Source organism: Neoarius graeffei, chromosome 3 (assembly GCF_027579695.1).
Source record: "Neoarius graeffei isolate fNeoGra1 chromosome 3, fNeoGra1.pri, whole genome shotgun sequence".
Taxonomy (NCBI): Eukaryota; Metazoa; Chordata; class Actinopteri; order Siluriformes; family Ariidae; genus Neoarius; species Neoarius graeffei.
In genome coordinates, this window is record NC_083571.1 from 7,386,810 (window position 1) to 7,408,875 (window position 22,066).

General features: G+C 45.2%; 1 protein-coding gene across 4 annotated transcripts in view; it reads right to left on the bottom strand.

The window, feature by feature from the left end:
- The window catches only part of sipa1l1 (signal-induced proliferation-associated 1 like 1), a 213,688-nt gene that overhangs the window by 108,268 nt on the left and 83,354 nt on the right, over positions 1-22,066 (bottom strand). The window lies entirely within an intron of this gene.

Below are 22,066 nucleotides of genomic sequence, written 5' to 3' on the forward strand. Positions count from 1 at the left end.
CTTCTCCCCGGGCGCTGTTAGCATGGCTGCCCACTGCTCTGGGTGTGCGCGCGTTTTCGCTGCTTTAGATGGGTTAAATGCAGAGAGGAATTTCACAAGTGTGTGATGAATAAAAGTTGTGCTTTCTCTCTTTTCTCTTTCTTAATCTACTGTAAAGTGTGTTAATGGGATGCGGCATCGCTCCGTTACAGATGGGAGCTGAGGAATTAAACGCGGGAAATTTTTTTTTAACTGTGTTTTTAAAACAGGTCATTCTCAGCCAGTGATCCAAAAGTGGAGTCTGGTCCATTAACACAAGAACTTACTGCCATGTTTGCGTTCAGCAAACAAGCAAGTTATTAAAACCAAGAAATGGATCTAGAAACCACGCACTCAATGGGATTAGATCCTTACACGCTAACAAAGATCTCATACGAGTTGGAAAATTATCCATCCACTGAGTTCCCCGACGTCTGAAACTACCCGGTGCTGCAGACATCATTCTACACGGACACACAGATGAAGAGCACGGAGGAGAACGACTGCGTGTGTCTGGGGTTAAAGATCTGCGGATCAGGACACTACAAGATAGATGGCGGTAGATGGATCTAAGTGCAGGAAGAGGGTTTATTAGCAGGCATGATATTTACAAAAACAAACCCAGAATCATAAGGCAAAAGTATTTAAAGTGCCGATGACACGTTTTTGACATCTTTGGCGATGTTTTATAACATAAAAAGTAATTCCCGATGATCCATATATTAATTCACGAAGGCACCTATTTTACAAGTTATGATAAAAAAAACGCGGCTATTTGGGCAAATTTGACGGGGCTGCAGCACCCAGGAGACGAAAGAGGAGGAGGAGCTATATGACGTCAGCGAAAGAATCTTCCTCCTAACTTACCAGTTTGTTGTTGATGCCACAGGTGTTCAGTTTGTCATTATTAGTATTATATATTAGTTATTATGCCTTCGCGTTGTGTTGCCGGCTTTTGCTCCAAAACCCACAAGGATGGGGTAAGTTTATTCAAGTTTCCCAGAGATCCCGAGCTGCATGCGAAGTGGGTGAAGCAAGTCAGGCGCACTCATGACAAGTGGGAGCCCTCACCAACATCCGTCCTGTGCTCTGAACACTTCGATTTGGATTGTTTTGACACCCTTCCCAGCTTAAAAGAATCTCTTGGGTGTTCAGTTCAGCACAAACGTGTGTTGCTACCATTAGCAGTGCCTACACAGTGTTGCCAGATTGGGAGGAAGCCCGCCCAGTTGAGCGGTTTCAAGTGCATTTTGGTGGTGCATGTTGCCAGATACTGCTGAAGTTTTCCAGCCCAAAATATGTTCAAAACCCACCAAAATGCACTTGAAACCGCTCAACTGGGCGGGATTCCTCCCAATCTGGCAACACTGCCAGTATTCCGGAGGGGGTCTACTAGTAGCTATGCCGGATCCAAAGACAGTCCTCCTGTCAGAACATGTGTTGTGAAACGACATAAGATAAAGGTACGTAGAGCTATAGATTCTACATGATAATCATAAATGTAATCATAAAGTCGGCGTGATATCAGTCATGTATTTGCTTGTGAAAGCTTGCAGCTTTCATGTAACTGCCGCCTAGCAACGAGAGGCAAAGGGTAAAGAGGGTAGGCTATCATAGATTCTATTCGGAAGAGATCAACACAATTCTAGACTCCCAGAAGAGGAAGAGCTAGCACTAGAGAGTTCACCGGCGTTTTCATGCGCCATTTCCATTGAGTAGAACCAGAGTAGAACAGCCAGTGAACCGCAGCGTGTTCTTCCGCTGACGTCACAACATGGCCGCGAGCCACGGACCCAGTTTTCTTGCGCTGTGCAATTAAAAGTTGGATATTCGCGTAACAACAGCTTCTTTTCACGTAATTATAACAGAAATCTAACATGTTTGCCGTGTTGTATAGTTTATTTAAGAAATTGCATAGAGTCATGTTCGTGTCATCAGCACTTTAAAGCATCGTTATAAACAAATGCGACAGTGATGCTTCGAACAGGCTCTAAAAATAGCGTCCTTATCTGCGCGTGCTGATTGCGCTCAAATCAGTATCTGGTGTGTCCCATAAGGACTGTATATCACCACCAAAACGCCTCGTTTTCATCGATAACCATCGCGTGCTGTAACGTGACCGTAGGTTAATGACGCAGATGTGACCGATGCAACCCAGCAATTGTACCCTACGACAAGTAACGATCAGGACACCAAGCTCATGAGGATAAAAGTGCGTGCTGACGGGAAGTTGTTTGATAAATTCATTCGCGAGCCCGCTGGGCGAGTAAAAGCTCCTCTCCGAACAAAGTTTAAACGTCGTCACAGGTTTTAATCACAAGATATACTCATCGGGTTTCATCATTTCCTCTCGAGATCTCTCAAAAATGGCAACGGAGAGTGTTAGAATACGGGAAAACGTCAGACTGAGCCGGGTCGGTCCGTACGGTCAAGACCTCCAGCTGATATTTTCCCATAAAGACCAAGCAAGCGAAATTACTCAAGAGTTTATTATACAAGTCTTTTTTTTTTTTTTTTTATTTCCAAGATTAAAACAGACACTCCTAACGAGGCGTGACGCTGCTTTCAGTCACGTATTTGTAACGTACTTGAGTCACACATGCAGAATAAACAGCTAGCGGTTTCAAACCTGAACTTGTTAGCGGTTTCCGAATACTCGATTGCTCATTTCTTGAATAACTCGCTGACTCGTTTGTATTTTGGATTTCCAGTGAACCTGCTGTCGTTTTGGTTTTTGCAACACAAAGCCGGCGCCTTGGAAAGAAAAGCCGTAATCTTTCACAGGCATTATGGGAAAATACCGCCCGCCAACCAAGGAACCAAAAGTGCACGATTTTACCGGAAGTAGCTCGTGCCATATAATAAAATTAGAAATCTAAAATCTACAGCTAGAAAAGAAAAACATGTCATAACTATTTAAAAAAAAAAAAACGTACACGGAACGCAACTACAAATGGATAAAAACGACAAAGACTCTTTCTTTAAACAGGTCGTCATTGTTGGAAAGTGCTGCAGTATGAGAGAAAACACTTCAGGGTGAGCCATCACGGGAAAATAATCAATCAACGTCAGGTTGGTAACAGTGACTCCACTTCATCGCCACATCACACATTGATTATTTTTCTACAAAACAGCACGGATTTATTCCTTCCTTACTGTATTAACAGTGGGCATACAATTTAAAATGTGATTAAATTGGAAATCTTTCCTGACCAGATCACCGGTACAGGTGTGTGAGATCAGACGCAACGCATTGCAATATCATTCCACATAACTACAAGAGATTAACGACCATCGCGGATTAGTTTTAGTGAGGGAACGGCTGCAGCAATCCTGACTGCTGGGAAGAAGAAAGTGGGTGTGGCCAAAAATACATAATGTGTGACGTGTACAGGGAAAGAAAAAAAAAAAAATGTTCCTGGGTCCGTCTCAGAAACTGCTCTCTCGTTTGGGACATTATGGTTAAAAAAAATGTTTCTAATTTTACTTTTTTTGCATTTCCCTAACACTCAATGTTTCTTGTCATGTTTAATAAGAATAAAGATAGTGTCTTGCTTTATCTGGCCTCCACTGGGGAAAACGTTTTTGATTACAATTCAAATGCTTTTGTAAAATTGATTTCCATATAAAATAACTCCATCATGAAGAATTAAAGCCCCTCCTTCACAGATGAGTGAAAATATTGAATAAATTTCCTCTTTTTGATTGCTTGGGTTAAAAATGCCGAGTTATGATGACTGAATTGATTATTCACTTAAATATGAATAATATGATACAGTTTGGGTATTTGATACGGCGAAATAGGACACAATGGAAAAATCAAGAACGCACCGGAAAGATGAGAATAACGGCGGTGGTAAAAGAACAGCGACTGTACCGGCTGAAGGTCGCGCGGGTCTCTGCTGCGGCGCGCGAGCAACGGGACATCACTACCGCACCGGACAGAGCGCGAGGCGGGGGCGGGGCAAAATGACTGGCCGTAGATTCTATCAAAAGTTCAATCTAAATTGACCATGGCTGCAAAATATTGGCCAAAAATACGCAAACACTACGAAATATGAAAGTAAGATGAAAAAGAAACATTCTGTTGCCTTATACTGCAAGACTAAAACAAAATAAAACCGTCAAAACTCACCTTTTCAGTGATAACGTCCGAACAGATCACTCGCGTAACAGAGAGACCGCAAATGGAAGCACGATCAACTTCTAACTGTTGGAGTGGAAAATTCCATTCTACACATGCAAATTGTTAATGCGTGTCCTTCCCCGCACACAAATAACACGCTACGGTAAAAAATAGACCACGACTCATTTTATAGCTCAAAAATTCATACAAGACCAGCTACCATCGTAACATATTCTGTAAGAAACATATTCTATACCGAACTTTCAGCTTTTGGTTTAAAAAACAAAATCGCAGATTTATAACTAAATTTTTATACGGCGTAGTGATTTTAAGTTCCTACTTTTGGTGAGGTCGTGACCTTGACCCTGAGGCTTTCCGTTTAGATCAAAAGACACGATCGTATTGGTTTTGGGTCTGTGGAAAACGGAGTTACGACGGTGATGAAATATTTTGCGTGATGTTTTATTACGGTTATGATTATTCTGTGAGCGCACCAATCCTTAGGTGGATAAAGTTACAACTTAAAATACAATCAGTGATAACTGTAGACTTTTCAGTGGACTACAACCTTTTTAAGGGAATGCGATGTAGTCGACCATTTATCATGTCCCAGATCAAGCCGACATTTTTCCACAAATTTGCAGAATTTTTGCCAAATTCTGAATAGAGTATTCACATCAAAGATTTAGTTTTATCTGTATTATTCCTTTCATCATTTTATTTCAAATTAAAACCAAAACCATTCAAAACTGTATAGTTTATTGACCGAGTATGTTTAGTGGGCTACCCCCACAGTACCCAGTTTCTGAGACAAACCCATAGAGAGAGAGACAACTCTGAATCAGAAACAGTTAGGACGGTAATTGTTTACCACTTTATAACGCTTCCGTTCCTTCTCACAACACTTCAAACATGTTGAGACTGAAGGCACCAAGTGATGGTGTTTCAGGTCTTATCGTGTCCCATTCTTCCTGCATACAGGTCTTAAGGTTTGTCCGTTTCAAAATTCTCCACACGTTCTCTATTGGGGACCGAGGGGACACGCCCTCTTCTTCCACAGCCATGCCTGTGTAACGTGAGCAGAATGTGGTTTTGTTGAAATCTCCCTGGAAAAGATATCGTCTTGAAGGAAGCGCATGTTGCTCCAAAATCTCTGTCCTTTTCTGCTCCATCACAGAAGTGCAAGTTAGCTTTGCCAAGAGCACTGACACCACCACACCATGGCACACCCTGGCTTTTGGACTTGCTCCTGGTAACAGTCTAGATGGTCCTTTTCACCTTTGGTGTCCATTTCTTCCAAAAAAAAAAAAAAATCTGGAACATTGATTCGTTCATCAGACCACAGTGCACATCTCCACTGAGCGATGGTCCATCCCAGACACCTCCGAGTCCAGAGAAGTTGTCGACGGTGCATCTGGACACAGTTAACATCAGGCTTCCTTTTTACACAGTAAAGCTGTAACTCTGTATTGTAGCTTGATTAAAGGTTTGCCAAAGTCACCCCAAGCCCATGTGGTTCTATCAGCTGGAGATGAACGACTGTTCTTGATGCAGTGAGGGATCGGAGATCACGGGGGTTCAGATTAGGCTTGAGCCCTTTACGCACTGAAATTCCTCTAGATTCCTTGAATCGTTGAATGATATTATGCACCCTAGAGGGTGAAATATCCAAATCATATCTTTCTTCGAGGAACATTGTTTTTAAAACACTTCAATTATTTCCTCACACATTTGTTGACAAAATTAGAGATCCTTGGCCCATCTTTACCCCTCAAAGACTCGGCCTTTCCTGGATACCGATTTTATACCAAAATCATGATTACAATCACATCATGATTTAATAGTTTTACCTGATCACTAGTCCTAAATTTCCTGTTACAAATTTTTTTTTTGGGAACGTGTTCCAGGCCTAAAATTACTGCTTGCTTTCATATATATATATATATATATATATATTTTTTTTTTTTTTGCATTTTCCATACCTGTGGCACGGTGGTGTAGTGGTTAGCGCTGTCGCCTCACAGCAAGAAGGTCCGGGTTCGAGCCCCGTGGCCGGCGAGGGCCTTTCTGTGTGGAGTTTGCATGTTCTCCCCGTGTCCGCGTGGGTTTCCTCCGGGTGCTCCGGTTTCCCCCACAGTCCAAAGACATGCAGGTTAGGTTAACTGGTGACTCTAAATTGAGCGTAGGTGTGAATGTGAGTGTGAATGGTTGTCTGTGTCTATGTGTCAGCCCTGTGATGACCTGGCGACTTGTCCAGGGTGTACCCCGCCTTTCGCCCGTAGTCAGCTGGGATAGGCTCCGGCTTGCCTGCGACCCTGTAGAAGGATAAAGTGGCTAGAGATAATGAGATGAGATTTTCCATACCGTCCCAACCAGAAACGCAGGAAGCTGGTTATAACTCCGCTGCAGCTGCTCACTAACATTTGGTCAGTTTTGTGGCTTGTCCATTATCAAGGTCAGAAACATTTGCGAAACTGAAATCAGGACTGCAAACAAACCTGATGAGTTAGTTAAAGCCAATAATGAAAATTTAATAAAATTATAGAATACATGGAATTCACAAGGACTTGTGCACGCTGTCGTAGGGCTGGGCGACGTAGCTGACAAAGTTTCTAAAAAAAAAAGGTTGAATTTAACCACCTTACTTTTATGAACAATTTCCTCATCGTCTGCACGGCGTCTCCCACACACACTTTACTGGGGCCAGGATTATTAAACGGCTGCCAAGGTATATCTGGCAACCCATTTTAAAAGCAAGTTCAGTGAGCGAGAGATAAAAAACAAACACACAATGTACTGCATCTCTAAAAGGAGCCATGTTGAGCTGGGATGATTGTCCAAACAGCCGACCACATGAACAGAGAACTGTAGGCATGGTGATCAGCGTGCACACTACCTGTTCACGTCAACGTTACCATGACAACATGGAGTGCTCGAGTCCAATCAGTGCATTCATCTTTGTAATAGTGCTTTTTTTTATTATTATTATTGAAGAAATATGTGCGCTGGGTGACTACGAACAAAAAGGAGCACCCTGGACGGCAAAGAAAAACTTCAGCCGAGTGTTCGACCTCAGACCGCGAGCTCCACACTTCCTGGGATGTTGCGCAGAGTGGACAGATGAGCAGCTAAAACCGGCCATCCTTATCTTCACGACCACCGCTCTCTTATTTCTCCAACGAAAGAAAGTCCACCGCGGTGCGCACCCCAGCTTCCTGAAAACACCAAGCGTCCGTATTCGAGCGCTGGGAACCGGAGAGCGCCGGGACGCAACGGGAAATCTGTCCGTCTCTTTTAATGGGAGTTTCCAGAATGACGCACAATTTCCATTTCATTCAATTTCACCAAAAATAACTTCTGTGAGTTGACTGTTGATGATATTTAAGCATTTTTAAAACAAGTGTTTTCTGCACCTTGGACAGTTGTTTGTATTTCATAAGAAAATTGTCGCTACCGTCAATGTTATTCATTTAAAAAAAAAAAATTGACAAGATTCCAGAGAATTAATGCAGCCAAGAATTCATGAACGACCATCAAATTAATTTGTATAAAATATATTTTTTTTAAAAATTAAACACATAATTGATTGTATCAAATTATCATATTGCATAAATTCTCAAATAACTCAAATTTTGTAAATTTATAAAATGATTTAATCAATTACAATAAATAATTTGTATAAACTTGTGTATATTACATACACAGCCCACATGACTGTTTTAAACTAATTTTATACATACACATGTATAACAATTCAAAAGTGTATTAATTGGTATAAATTAGTATATTAATTTGTCCAAGTGTGCACATTACATACATGGCCCACGTTTTCACTTTTCTTAAACTATTTTGATATACACATTTTATAACAAATTAGATAAAATAATTTTATAAATATTCAAAAATGTATTAATTGGTATAAATTTACGTTACAATAATAAATATAATTGTTTAAATAATTTGTATATTAAATTGCATAAAATGTGTGTTCATTACAGACAGGGCCCGTGTTTTCACTTGACTATTTTTATACATATACTTTTTTTTTTTAATATTTTTATTTCTGGTTTATTCCTGACTCTCTTCCATTTATGAGCTGCTGAAACAAATTTCCCCACTGAACGACGAATAAAAAGTTTCTCTTATCTTAAATATAAAAAGAGTGATGAATAAAACATGACGTGCTTCCAAAAATAAGCAACAAAATCATCTTCCTCCAACACGGCGCACACGTTAAAAATCTCAGTCTCTCTTCTGAATAATCTGAAGGTCACCTCTTTATTAAAAGGACAAATCTGCATTCGGTCCTAATTAACCCCGTGACTCCACGCTACCGGCGTCAGAGACGTCATCATCAGTAAAATGTCCCACGTGGCACTGATCGCTCATGGAACAGAACTTGCACGGCACCTCCATTTCTGCTCCGAATACGGCCTACGGTCTTCTGCGTCTCAACATTCTTGCCGTCTTGGTTTCATCCGACTGCTGACGCCGCGGTCTACAAAGAGCTTACCGAGCATTCACAGGAGCTCGCTGCTGAAAGGGACAGAAATTACCAACTGATGCACCGTGGAACAGCACGAAGGCCAACAGATGGAGAAAATGGGGCACCACAAAGAACAGGACCTCCCTCCAAAACCGATAAAACGCACGAGAAGAAAACTCTGTCGGGTTTTCAGGGAAATCTGATCGAGACCTAGAGTGACAGTAAAGGCGCTCCAGAAATACCGTTCACGAGCCTGTGCCCTTTCTCAGGAAAAGAAAACCTCCAATCCTGGCTAAATCACCTCAATCCATGGTGCAAAACATGCTACGTTCTCAAGAGACCAAGGTGGAAAATCACCCAAACACCACCATGCCAACTAGGGCTGAACGATCTATCATTTTCGACCGAAAATCGCGATCTCAGACAACACGATTTCAAAGCCGCGGTTTTTCTCAGTGCTCCTAAACTGACCCATGTTTTGTTTCGTCAACAATTTCACACATGTATGCTCTGCGTATTGCCCCAGCATGCAGCGATCTCAAAAGTAGCCGGTCACCGGCGGAAAATCGCCGGCTATGGCTTGTTATGCCGCCGGCTATCATCAGTCGAGTCACAAAATTTAATATTAAATATTTCTGACAGCAAAAAAAAGTTGTGAACGTAAATTACATCCACTATGTCATGTATGTCCGTTGCCGCGTCAACTGTGTTTACATCCTCGACACGAGTGCAGCCATTACTGCCGCCTGTGTTGCCAGATTGCGCGTTTTCCCGCCCAATTTGGGTGGTTTTAAGTGCATTTTGGCGGGATTTGAACATATTTTGGGCTGTAAAACGTCAGCAGTATCTGGCAACATATTTTTTTTTTTTTACTTAATACAAGAAATTAATGGATGCCAACGTTTTTGCCAAAATGGTATTTTATTTTCCATTGTTTAGGCAGCTTCAGTATCATACTGTGAGATTCTGTTCAAATTGTTTTTTTTCTTCTATGAAGCCTGAGCCGTTTATTTTATTAGTTTATAATTATTGTTTAATTTAGTCTTCAGGAGAGACTGCCTGCACACAGTACTAGTATTAATAGTTTTTTTTTTCTTACATGAAAGCTGAGGCATTTATATTATATTTTAAGGTAACTTCATGTTGTGCTGTGAGGTTCTCTGCACTTTAACTTTTGAACCAACAGGTGCATTTGGATAAGTAAAGCCTATTTTTCTGCATTTTTGTAGTCCTGGTAATCTTTTATATTGGTAAAGTTGTTTATAGGACCATTTCTCAGTGTCTTTGTTTTTTAATCAATAGTTTTTCAGGAATAACTTAATATTTAACATATCACTCAATTTTAAAGAACCCCCGCACCTCCCCCATAGTCTCCAAAATTTCTGTGGGAAACACTGGCGTGCGTAACAACTAGGGCTGTAACGATACACCCAACTCACGATTCGATTCGTATCGCGATTTTTGACCCACGATTCGATACGCCCACGATTTTTTTTTAAATGTTTTTTTTAAAGTAGTAAATTTGACTTAACATTTACTTACTTACATTAACTATTTAATAACAAATAATTCAGACCACTGCAGAGAATGAGTAATATGTATGCAACAATGAACAAATGTATATCCAAAGATTGTTTTATTTCTCAAAATAATACTGTTGAGCCGGAAGCTCTGTTTTTTCGGTTCTGAAAAAGTCATTTTTCCAAATCGTGTAAATCCGTTAAGATTTTTTTTGGGGGGGGGGCTCTCTCACTGTCTCACTCTCATAGGGCGAATGATTTTCTGTGATCGCGGAAAACAGATGGAAATTACGGAATTTTTATGGTGAAACATTGCTCGCGTGTCAAAATGTAACTGCCGCAGAAGGCTTCCGCCCAAGCAGACATGCCTTCAGTGTTGCCAGATATTGCTAACGTTTTCCACCCCAAAATATGTTCAAAACCAGCCAAAAAGCACCTAAACCCGCCCAATCTGGCAACACTGCATGCCTTTCCGGTCAAGTGATTGTGATTGGCTTGTGGCACACCTAGCCAGCCAATGAGCTGCTTGTTTACAGATTCGCTCCCCGCGTCGCAACCAGAATGGCGACCGCTTAAAAGAAATGAATGCTCTGCCAGTGGTGAGTGTGGACGTTGCGTGACTCGCAGAAGATTGTCGCAGGTCGGCGAAAAAACGACTTACTAATAGATATAAAAAAATAAAAGTAATTTAAGTAAGTTTAAAATGTAATTTAAATAAAAAGTAAAGTATTCATAAATTGAAGTTTGGAAGCGCCTCTGTTTTTGGGCTGAGGAGAAGTTTGTAAGGGTGTACCGCGATTCTGCCTTCTTGTATCGCGATACGGATCGTGGCTCTGCGTATCGCGATTTCGATTTGCATATCGTTACAGCCCTAGTAACAACGCTAATCAAGCTTAAGCTAGACGACCCGCCTCAAATACCTGTCCCGGGTAAATGTTATCCCAATTTTAGATGACCTGTTCCAAACTATCCCACCCCATGAAAAATTCGTACTTGCATCTCTCTCTCTCTCTCTCTCTCTATATATATATATATATATATATATATGCGTGCATTATGTCTGCCGCTGGCAGACATTTTACCATTTTGCACCCTGCTGTAAATTATTTGTACCCTGCTATTCTCCCAAACTTTGAAGCCCCTGAGCATGGTGTAAAAACACTCTGTCAGCTACCAAATCAAGAAGCTGCATGCTGCGCGTGGACAGGTCACGCCACTCCAATCAGTGCAGCTGGTCATTCAATTTCAGACATGGCTGAAGCGGGAGCTGAAGCGGAGTCAGGGGATTTGATCCCTGCAGTGTTTCGGACACAGACTGCATCTTGCAGTTGGTAAGTACAGGAACCTGTGTTTGTGCGAGTGTGTATGTTTGTAATTAAGAGTGCGTATCATCTTCGCAGAGTCCCTCTAGTCTCTGCTATATTACTCTGCCCTCTCCGTCCCTTAAAGTCAGTTTACCGGTAACAATCATAATTCGTTTGCCTGAAGTAGGTCTTGACTTTGCTTCGGAACACTGAAATACAGTTTGGGAGGGGAAAAGACGAAAACGCTGACAAGTTTGCTGTCAAGCTGTCGTTAGCTGACAAACTGTTAGCGCAAGGCTACTTTAACAATACAAACGCCATAGAAAGGCTGTCTATCGCCAGGCCATCCTTAAAAAAAAAAAAAAATCCGTTTCCTGTCCACCGGGTGAGCAAAAAAATTTTCAGTCGGGAGGGAGGGAATTTTTTTTTTTTTAATATATGGATGGATAAGAAATCGCAATGCTGTGTTTGCTTTTTCTTTCAGTACTTTTTTATTACAAAAGCAGACACATTTAATAAAATATGACGGTTTAATCAACTGAAACTTGTACAAAAACTGTAAGTTAGCATTTTAAATGCTGACTGCAACATTTGCAAAACTTTTACAAAGGTACTTAAAATGTCCGACACACGGACTTTTTGTAGTTCTAAATCGAGCGTTAGGCCGAGTTCGGATGAAATTACACTATTAAAATGATCACCGAATGATTTGTTTTTCTGAATCTTTACTATTTTGTTGTTCGCTAGAATACCATTTTGCGATTTCACACTTAAGCAAATGTTTGAAAACTCCGGATCTCCTTCCTTCATGGTGGCGGACATTTTTTTGTGCCGCACGGCGCATGCGCAGAGCTGATTCAGCTCTATATTCTGCGCGGAATGCAGGGCTTTCCACAAGCGCCGGCTGCCGGCCACACAATTAAGTCCAGCCGGCTACTTTAATGACTATTATTTTTGTAGCCCACAGGCTCTAAATATTAATTTTCGATTTTAATAAAATTAAATGTTTATCTAACGGACTGACAATAATGTCAAACTGAACCGCACTCATTTAAGTTGTGATTCGCGCCGTTTGTACCGATAATAACCACAAATTCCCCGCCGACTTCGTTGATCAAGGGAGAGTAACTCATCCGCGGCCCCGACATGCGGTGTGTGTGTGCGCGCACTCGGCGGAGGCAGTAGTGTGTCGGAGGGGACAGAAGCAGAGATGACGCTTATTTTGTCTCCGGTAAACCAGTCTTCTCTCGTTCAATTACCGTACGTGCTGGCATCAAAAGACACCGTTGGTTGTAAATGAAGCCAAACTGAGTGGTTGGAGTGTATTTTCATACACAAATGGAGAAATGCTCGCTGAGTGTGTAATTGTGTCGCCCCACTGCAGACCGTTGTCGTTGTTAATTCATAGCATGCTCAGCTGCGTGAATGTGTCATGCACCGAAAATAAGAGATTTACAAGCCAGGAACGCCTCATGATGCAATACGCAAGAAAAGAAAGAAGATTTACTGCCATTTTACTTTGTATTTGAGTAAAGTGAATAAATAAATGGTCTGTGGAACATACATTTAATCCTGGGAACTGCGTGCACAGGAGTTTATTTTGTGTTTACTCCCCCCGGCTGGCTACTTATTTGTCATGGCTGGCTAGTATGAGCCTTAGTGGAAAGCCCTGGGAATGCGGAAATGTCAAGTTCGATTTTAGATTTACGAACCCGAAAAAAAACGTCGAAAAACCAGCGTTAAAAAAAAAAAAATTTCACCCGCACAAACGGCACTCACCCGGCCGGTGGACCGGAAACAGAACATTTTTTAATAATGGTCCCATTAGCAGCTTTACATTCAATATTTTTGCATTAATTTCACACAAATTTATTGTAAAAACACAGGTTTTCAGTATACAAATGCATGGATCATCTGCATTTTAAGACGGGTTGTGAGAAGACTAGAAAAATTAACCCTTTCATGGGTAAACTTTGAAGTCTCCCAATACCGCTTGTGTTTATTTAGGGTCATTTGTACGTTTTTTTATTATTATGTTTTATTTTTACTACCATTACATTTCATTTCCTCTTGCCACTGTGTGTGAAAAAGAAGCACAGGCTTCTGAGTACAGGGGTTGAATTTCTGTAACTGCTGCTGATGATGTTAATGTTCATAAGCTAGCTCCCTTGAGCCATTCTTGCACTACTTTTAAAGGTCAGACCAAAAAAAAAAAAAAGTGTGTGTTTCCGGTAACATGAAATACTAAAATAAGGTCGGTAGGTAGGAAAGTTTTTTTTTTCTTAATTTTTTTTTATTTTGTTCGAAAAAATTAACACAAGTAAACATCTTACAAAATAGTATTTTGGCACAGAATCCTTTATACCACACATCATAGGGGTGTTCACACGGCAACTTTTACTCCGGTGTAGCACCGGGGCTGCCCCGGTAGAGCGTTCACACGGTACAAAGTTATACCGGTGTCGCCCCTGAAAGCTGCTTAAACCGGTGCAAATCTAACCCTGCTCGGGAGGTGGTTTAAGAAATTTACTCCGGAGTAAATGCTAGTTTGCGGGGCAGCACCGATATAAAATGGGACGTCTGACCGCTACAGGGGTAGACTCGCTACGCGTGAGGAGAGTTGATTACATACGGGCGTTGCATAATTTTGCGCTTCCAAAATGGCAAATATCAACAACAACAGAACTGCATGTCTTCCAGCGTTGCCAGATTGTCAGTTTTAAGTGCTTATTGGTGGATTTGAACATATTTTGGGATGGAAAAAGTCAGCAATATCTGGCAACACTGGTGTCTTCATCCACGTTGTTTTCCCGGCGCTTGATGATGCCATGACAACCGGGAAAAGGAAGTACATTTTCACGCATGCGCATATTTCATTTCCGCATTATTACTATCGGAAATGATAGTAATAATGATAGGAAATGATGATAATAATAAAAGGAAATGATATCAAAACTTTATTACTATCAAAGGAAATGATAGTAATAAAGTTTTTGCTACTATAGCACGGTCGCAGAAACTGCCGTGTGAACGCAAGTGGGGCTGCACCGGTGCTAACACGCTTCTCTCTAGTAAGCAGGGCTGTGACGTGTGAACGCTGCGCAAAATTTACACCGGTGTAAGATATATCGCAACAAAATACATCGGTGCAGCATCGATGCAAATATGTGCCGTGTGAACAGGGCTCATAATAAAAAGTGTTTTAAATCTTTAAACGAATAAAAAAATATATATATATATATATATATATATATATATATATATATATATATATATATATATATATATCGCGAGAGTTGCGTTATGATCTACAGAAGCGATATTTCATGATATTTTCATGTAATAACGTGAAAATAACGTCCTCAGCTAGGCTACTTCCATTAAAAGCAGACGGCCTAGCCTAGCCTAGCCTACTGTAGAACTTGGGTCGAGCAAAAACATGGCTGAATCCTGAATGACTCCTATTTGTATAAATAGGGGACTACATAGGCGGCAGAATGTAGTGTTTTTCCCTGCCATGGAAGTGCACTTGAATACTGAAGAGGAAGCAACTTGCATTACAGCCTTGAATGAGGATTCAAAATGGCGGCTCGGCTCAGTTTTCCCTTCCTCCTTCAGTATACAAGTGCGCTTCCATGTTTATGCAGGAGGGCTGATAGAAGTGGCGAAACATTTTACTTTTTATCGTTTCTTTCACAACGTGAATGCGTCGAAACAAAAAATTATGACAAACTAATGCCGCTTACACTAAAATATCGAGGGAAATTTGTAATAAAAACTTTACGGTCGACAGTTTCGACGCGGAAATTCTCGGTCGGTCGGGTTACCGGAAACACACTTTTTTTTTTTTTTTTTTTGGCCTAAGACTTTTTTGCTCTACTTTGTTGTTTATTATAATGCTTATGTACATTCTTTTACAAAAGTGCAATATTTTGATGCTGCTGAGCCATTGATCAACCTTTATGTCTGATATGTTGTAGATGGGAAAAGTAAAAGAAGCAAAAAAGTTTACTTAAAGATGGCTCTCTTTTTATTTTAAGTTATTATAACTTGTTCCTCAGGCACTCAATGTTAATAAACAGGCCTACATTTGAAATCTGTTGACCTCAGTTTTCATTCTTGCATTAGCTTTATGGAATTCATTGTATTAATTAATTTGCACTGAAACTCGATTTAAAGAAAAAAAAAAATCATGGTTGAAATCGAAATATCTGCCAGAAAAATCGCAATTCAATTTTTTCTTAAAATCGTTCAGCCCTAATGCCAACAGTGAAGCACGGTGGTGGCAGCATCACCCTCCAGAGCTGCTTCTCTTCAGTGGAGCTGGAAAGAATCGGAGAGATTTGATATTTGGAGCTATCTCGGCACAGAACCTGCGAGCCGCCGTTCGCTCAAGACGAAGAAGCATTTCACCTTCCAGCAACATATCAGTTCAACAAAGGAATCAAAGTTCTGGAACGGCACGGTCAGAGCCCAGTTTGGTTGATGTGAGGAACCCAACAGTAACATGAGCTCCGAACGGAACCGAGTGCCATGGAGCTGTGTGGTGATGACCTCACCCCCGACCGCGAGTCCACTCCCGCAGGGCTCCCGGATTATCCCGGCTCCTTTCTCATCCCTGTCTGCGCATCCCGTGTTCCAGCAGCTCCATCATCCACCTGAACTTCACCACACCTCCACACTCCGCAGCTCTCGAGCGCTACCTGCTCGTTTCCCTCGGTGAGCCGGAGCCTGGAATCAGGGTCTCGAGTCAGAGCGTGGGCGTACGGACAAGAGCAGAGTCACACTGCTGAACCCAAAGACTTGCACAACGCTTTGTATTTATTTTGATAAAAGGTCGCCCACTCGTTTTTCCTCATTTAGCACAATTCCTATTGTAAAAGCGCCGCTCTGAGGGAGGCTTCACTCAAATCTCCAGCTCTACGAGTCGAACCAACAAAAGGCTAACGATGTGTTTGATGTGAGGGAGGAAAGAAAGAAAGGGCTGATCTGATATTTCCAGAGAGGGAAAAATAGCATTCTGATTAAAAATATACAAAACTCATTTCAGATCAGGAGGAAAAAAAGGTGTTTTAAAGTAACCGTGTGCATGCCTCACATTCTCAAAAATAAAAATACATACGCTCTCGCTACTCCGTCACCGACACGGAGGAAAGAACGCGTACGCTCTCGCTACTCCGTCACCGACACGGAGGAAAGAACGCGTACGCTCTCGCTACTCCCTCACCGACACGGAGGAAAGAACGCGTACGCTCTCTCTACTCCGTCACCGACACGGAGGAAAGAACGCGTACGCTCTCTCTACTCGAGGAAAGAACACGTACGCTCTCACTACTCCGTCACCGACACGGAGGAAAGAACGCGTACGCTCTCGCTACTCCCTCACCGACACGGAGGAAAGAACGCGTACGCTCTCGCTACTCCCTCACCGACACGGAGGAAAGAACGCGTACGCTCTCTCTACTCCGTCACCGACACGGAGGAAAGAACGCGTACGCTCTCTCTACTCGAGGAAAGAACACGTACGCTCTCACTACTCCGTCACCGACACGGAGGAAAGAACGCGTACGCTCTCTCTACTCCCTCACCGACACGGAGGAAAGAACGCGTACGCTCTCGCTACTCCCTCACCGACACGGAGGAAAGAACGCGTACGCTCTCGCTACTCCCTCACCGACACGGAGGAAAGAACGCGTACGCTCTCTCTACTCCGTCACCGACACGGAGGAAAGAACGCGTACGCTCTCTCTACTCGAGGAAAGAACACGTACGCTCTCACTACTCCGTCACCGACACGGAGGAAAGAACGCGTACGCTCTCTCTACTCCGTCACCGACACGGAGGAAAGAACGCGTACGCTCTCTCTACTCCGTCACCGACACGGAGGAAAGAATGCGTACGCTCTCGCTACTCCGTCACCGACACGGAGGAAAGAACGCGTACGCTCTCGCTACTCCGTCACCGACACAGAGGAAAGAACACGTACGCTCTCGCTACTCCGTCACCGACACGAAGGAAAGAACGCGTACGCTCTCTCTACTCCGTCACCGACACGAAGGAAAGAACGCGTACGCTCTCGCTACTCCCTCACCGACACGAAGGAAAGAACGCGTACGCTCTCTCTACTCCGTCAGCGACACGGAGGAAAGAACGCGTACGCTCTCGCTACTCCGTCACCGACACGGAGGAAAGAACGCGTACGCTCTCACTACTCCGTCACCGACACGGAGGAAAGAACACGTACGCTCTCACTACTCCGTCACCGACACGGAGGAAAGAACGCGTACGCTCTCTCTACTCCGTCACCGACACGGAGGAAAGAACGCGTACGCTCTCTCTACTCCGTCACCGACACGGAGGAAAGAACGCGTACGCTCTCGCTACTCCGTCACCGACACGGAGGAAAGAACGCGTACGCTCTCGCTACTCCCTCACCGACACGGAGGAAAGAACGCGTACGCTCTCACTACTCCGTCACCGACACGGAGGAAAGAACACGTACGCTCTCACTACTCCGTCACCGACACGGAGGAAAGAACGCGTACGCTCTCTCTACTCCGTCACCGACACGGAGGAAAGAACGCGTACGCTCTCTCTACTCCGTCACCGACACGGAGGAAAGAACGCGTACGCTCTCGCTACTCCGTCACCGACACGGAGGAAAGAACACGTACGCTCTCACTACTCCGTCACCGACACGGAGGAAAGAACGCGTACGCTCTCGCTACTCCCTCACCGACACGGAGGAAAGAACGCGTACGCTCTCGCTACTCCCTCACCGACACGGAGGAAAGAACGCGTACGCTCTCTCTACTCCGTCACCGACACGGAGGAAAGAACGCGTACGCTCTCTCTACTCCGTCACCGACACGGAGGAAAGAACGCGTACGCTCTCACTACTCCGTCACCGACACGGAGGAAAGAACGCGTACGCTCTCTCTACTCCGTCACCGACACGGAGGAAAGAACGCGTACGCTCTCGCTACTCCCTCACCGACACGGAGGAAAGAACGCGTACGCTCTCGCTACTCCCTCACCGACACGGAGGAAAGAACGCGTACGCTCTCTCTACTCCGTCACCGACACGGAGGAAAGAACGCGTACGCTCTCTCTACTCGAGGAAAGAACACGTACGCTCTCACTACTCCGTCACCGACACGGAGGAAAGAACGCGTACGCTCTCTCTACTCCGTCACCGACACGGAGGAAAGAACGCGTACGCTCTCTCTACTCCGTCACCGACACGGAGGAAAGAACGCGTACGCTCTCTCTACTCGAGGAAAGAACACGTACGCTCTCACTACTCCGTCACCGACACGGAGGAAAGAACGCGTACGCTCTCTCTACTCCGTCACCGACACGGAGGAAAGAACGCGTACGCTCTCTCTACTCCGTCACCGACACGGAGGAAAGAATGCGTACGCTCTCGCTACTCCGTCACCGACACGGAGGAAAGAACGCGTACGCTCTCGCTACTCCGTCACCGACACAGAGGAAAGAACACGTACGCTCTCGCTACTCCGTCACCGACACGAAGGAAAGAACGCGTACGCTCTCTCTACTCCGTCACCGACACGAAGGAAAGAACGCGTACGCTCTCGCTACTCCCTCACCGACACGAAGGAAAGAACGCGTACGCTCTCTCTACTCCGTCAGCGACACGGAGGAAAGAACGCGTACGCTCTCGCTACTCCGTCACCGACACGGAGGAAAGAACGCGTACGCTCTCACTACTCCGTCACCGACACGGAGGAAAGAACGCGTACGCTCTCACTACTCCGTCACCGACACGGAGGAAAGAACGCGTACGCTCTCTCTACTCCGTCACCGACACGGAGGAAAGAACGCGTACGCTCTCTCTACTCCGTCACCGACACGGAGGAAAGAACGCGTACGCTCTCGCTACTCCGTCACCGACACGGAGGAAAGAACGCGTACGCTCTCACTACTCCGTCACCGACACGGAGGAAAGAACGCGTACGCTCTCTCTACTCCGTCACCGACACGGAGGAAAGAACGCGTACGCTCTCTCTACTCCGTCACCGACACGGAGGAAAGAACGCGTACGCTCTCGCTACTCCGTCACCGACACGGAGGAAAGAACGCGTACGCTCTCGCTACTCCCTCACCGACACGGAGGAAAGAACGCGTACGCTCTCACTACTCCGTCACCGTCACGGAGGAAAGAACGCGTACGATCTCGCTACTCCGTCACCGACACGAAGGAAAGAACGCGTACGCTCTCACTACTCCGTCACCGTCACGAAGGAAAGAACGCGTACGCTCTCTACTCCGTCACCGACACGAAGGAAAGAACGCGTACGCTCTCACTACTCCGTCACCGACACGGAGGAAAGAACGCGTACGCTCTCTCTACTCCGTCACCGACACGGAGGAAAGAACGCGTACGCTCTCTCTACTCCGTCACCGACACGAAGGAAAGAACACGTACGCTCTCACTACTCCGTCACCGACACGGAGGAAAGAACGCGTACGCTCTCACTACTCCGTCACCGACACGGAGGAAAGAACACGTACGCTCTCACTACTCCGTCACCGACACGGAGGAAAGAACGCGTACGCTCTCTCTACTCCGTCACCGACACGGAGGAAAGAACGCGTACGCTCTCTCTACTCCGTCACCGACACGGAGGAAAGAACGCGTACGCTCTCGCTACTCCGTCACCGACACGGAGGAAAGAACGCGTACGCTCTCGCTACTCCCTCACCGACACGGAGGAAAGAACGCGTACGCTCTCGCTACTCCGTCACCGTCACGGAGGAAAGAACGCGTACGATCTCGCTACTCCGTCACCGACACGAAGGAAAGAACGCGTACGCTCTCACTACTCCGTCACCGTCACGAAGGAAAGAACGCGTACGCTCTCTACTCCGTCACCGACACGAAGGAAAGAACGCGTACGCTCTCACTACTCCGTCACCGACACGGAGGAAAGAACGCGTACGCTCTCTCTACTCCGTCACCGACACGGAGGAAAGAACGCGTACGCTCTCTCTACTCCGTCACCGACACGAAGGAAAGAACGCGTACGCTCTCACTACTCCGTCACCGACACGAAGGAAAGAACGCGTACGCTCTCTCTACTCCCTCACCGACACGGAGGAAAGAACGCGTACGCTCTCACTACTCCGTCACCGACACGAAGGAAAGAACGCGTACGTTCTCTCTACTCCGTCACCGACACGAAGGAAAGAACACGTACGCTCTCACTACTCCCTCACCGACACGGAGGAAAGAACGCGTACGCTCTCTCTACTCCGTCACCGACACGAAGGAAAGAACGCGTACGCTCTCTCTACTCCGTCACCGACACGGAGGAAAGAACGCGTACGCTCTCTCTACTCCGTCACCGACACGAAGGAAAGAACACGTACGCTCTCACTACTCCGTCACCGACACGGAGGAAAGAACGCGTACGCTCTCTCTACTCCGTCACCGACACGAAGGAAAGAACGCGTACGTTCTCTCTACTCCGTCACCGACACGAAGGAAAGAACACGTACGCTCTCACTACTCCCTCACCGACACGGAGGAAAGAACGCGTACGCTCTCTCTACTCCGTCACCGACACGAAGGAAAGAACGCGTACGCTCTCTCTACTCCGTCACCGACACGGAGGAAAGAACGCGTACGCTCTCTCTACTCCGTCACCGACACGAAGGAAAGAACACGTACGCTCTCACTACTCCATCACCGACACGGAGGAAAGAACGCGTACGCTCTCACTACTCCCTCACCGACACGGAGGAAAGAACGCGTACGCTCTCTCTACTCCGTCTCCGACACGAAGGAAAGAACACGTACGCTCTCTCTACTCCGTCACCGACACGAAGGAAAGAACACGTACGCTCTCTCTACTCCATCACCGACACGAAGGAAAGAACGCGTACGCTCTCTCTACTCCGTCTCCGACACGAAGGAAAGAACACGTACGCTCTCTCTACTCCGTCACCGACACGGAGGAAAGAACACGTACGCTCTCTCTACTCCATCACCGACACGAAGGAAAGAACGCGTACGCTCTCTCTACTCCCTCACCGACACGGAGGAAAGAACGCGTACGCTCTCTCTACTCCGTCTCCGACACGAAGGAAAGAACACGTACGCTCTCACTACTCCCTCACCGACACGGAGGAAAGAACGCGTACGCTCTCTCTACTCCGTCTCCGACACGAAGGAAAGAACGCGTACGCTCTCACTACTCCCTCACCGACACGAAGGAAAGAACACGTACGCTCTCACTACTCCCTCACCGACACGGAGGAAAGAACGCGTACGCTCTCTCTACTCCCTCACCGACACGGAGGAAAGAACGCGTACGCTCTCACTACTCCCTCACCGACACGGAGGAAAGAACGCGTACGCTCTCTCTACTCCGTCACCGACACGAAGGAAAGAACGCGTACGCTCTCACTACTCCCTCACCGACACGGAGGAAAGAACGCGTACGCTCTCACTACTCCGTCACCGACACGGAGGAAAGAACGCGTACGCTCTCACTACTCCCTCACCGACACGGAGGAAAGAACGCGTACGCTCTCACTACTCCGTCACCGACACGAAGGAAAGAACGCGTACGTTCTCTCTACT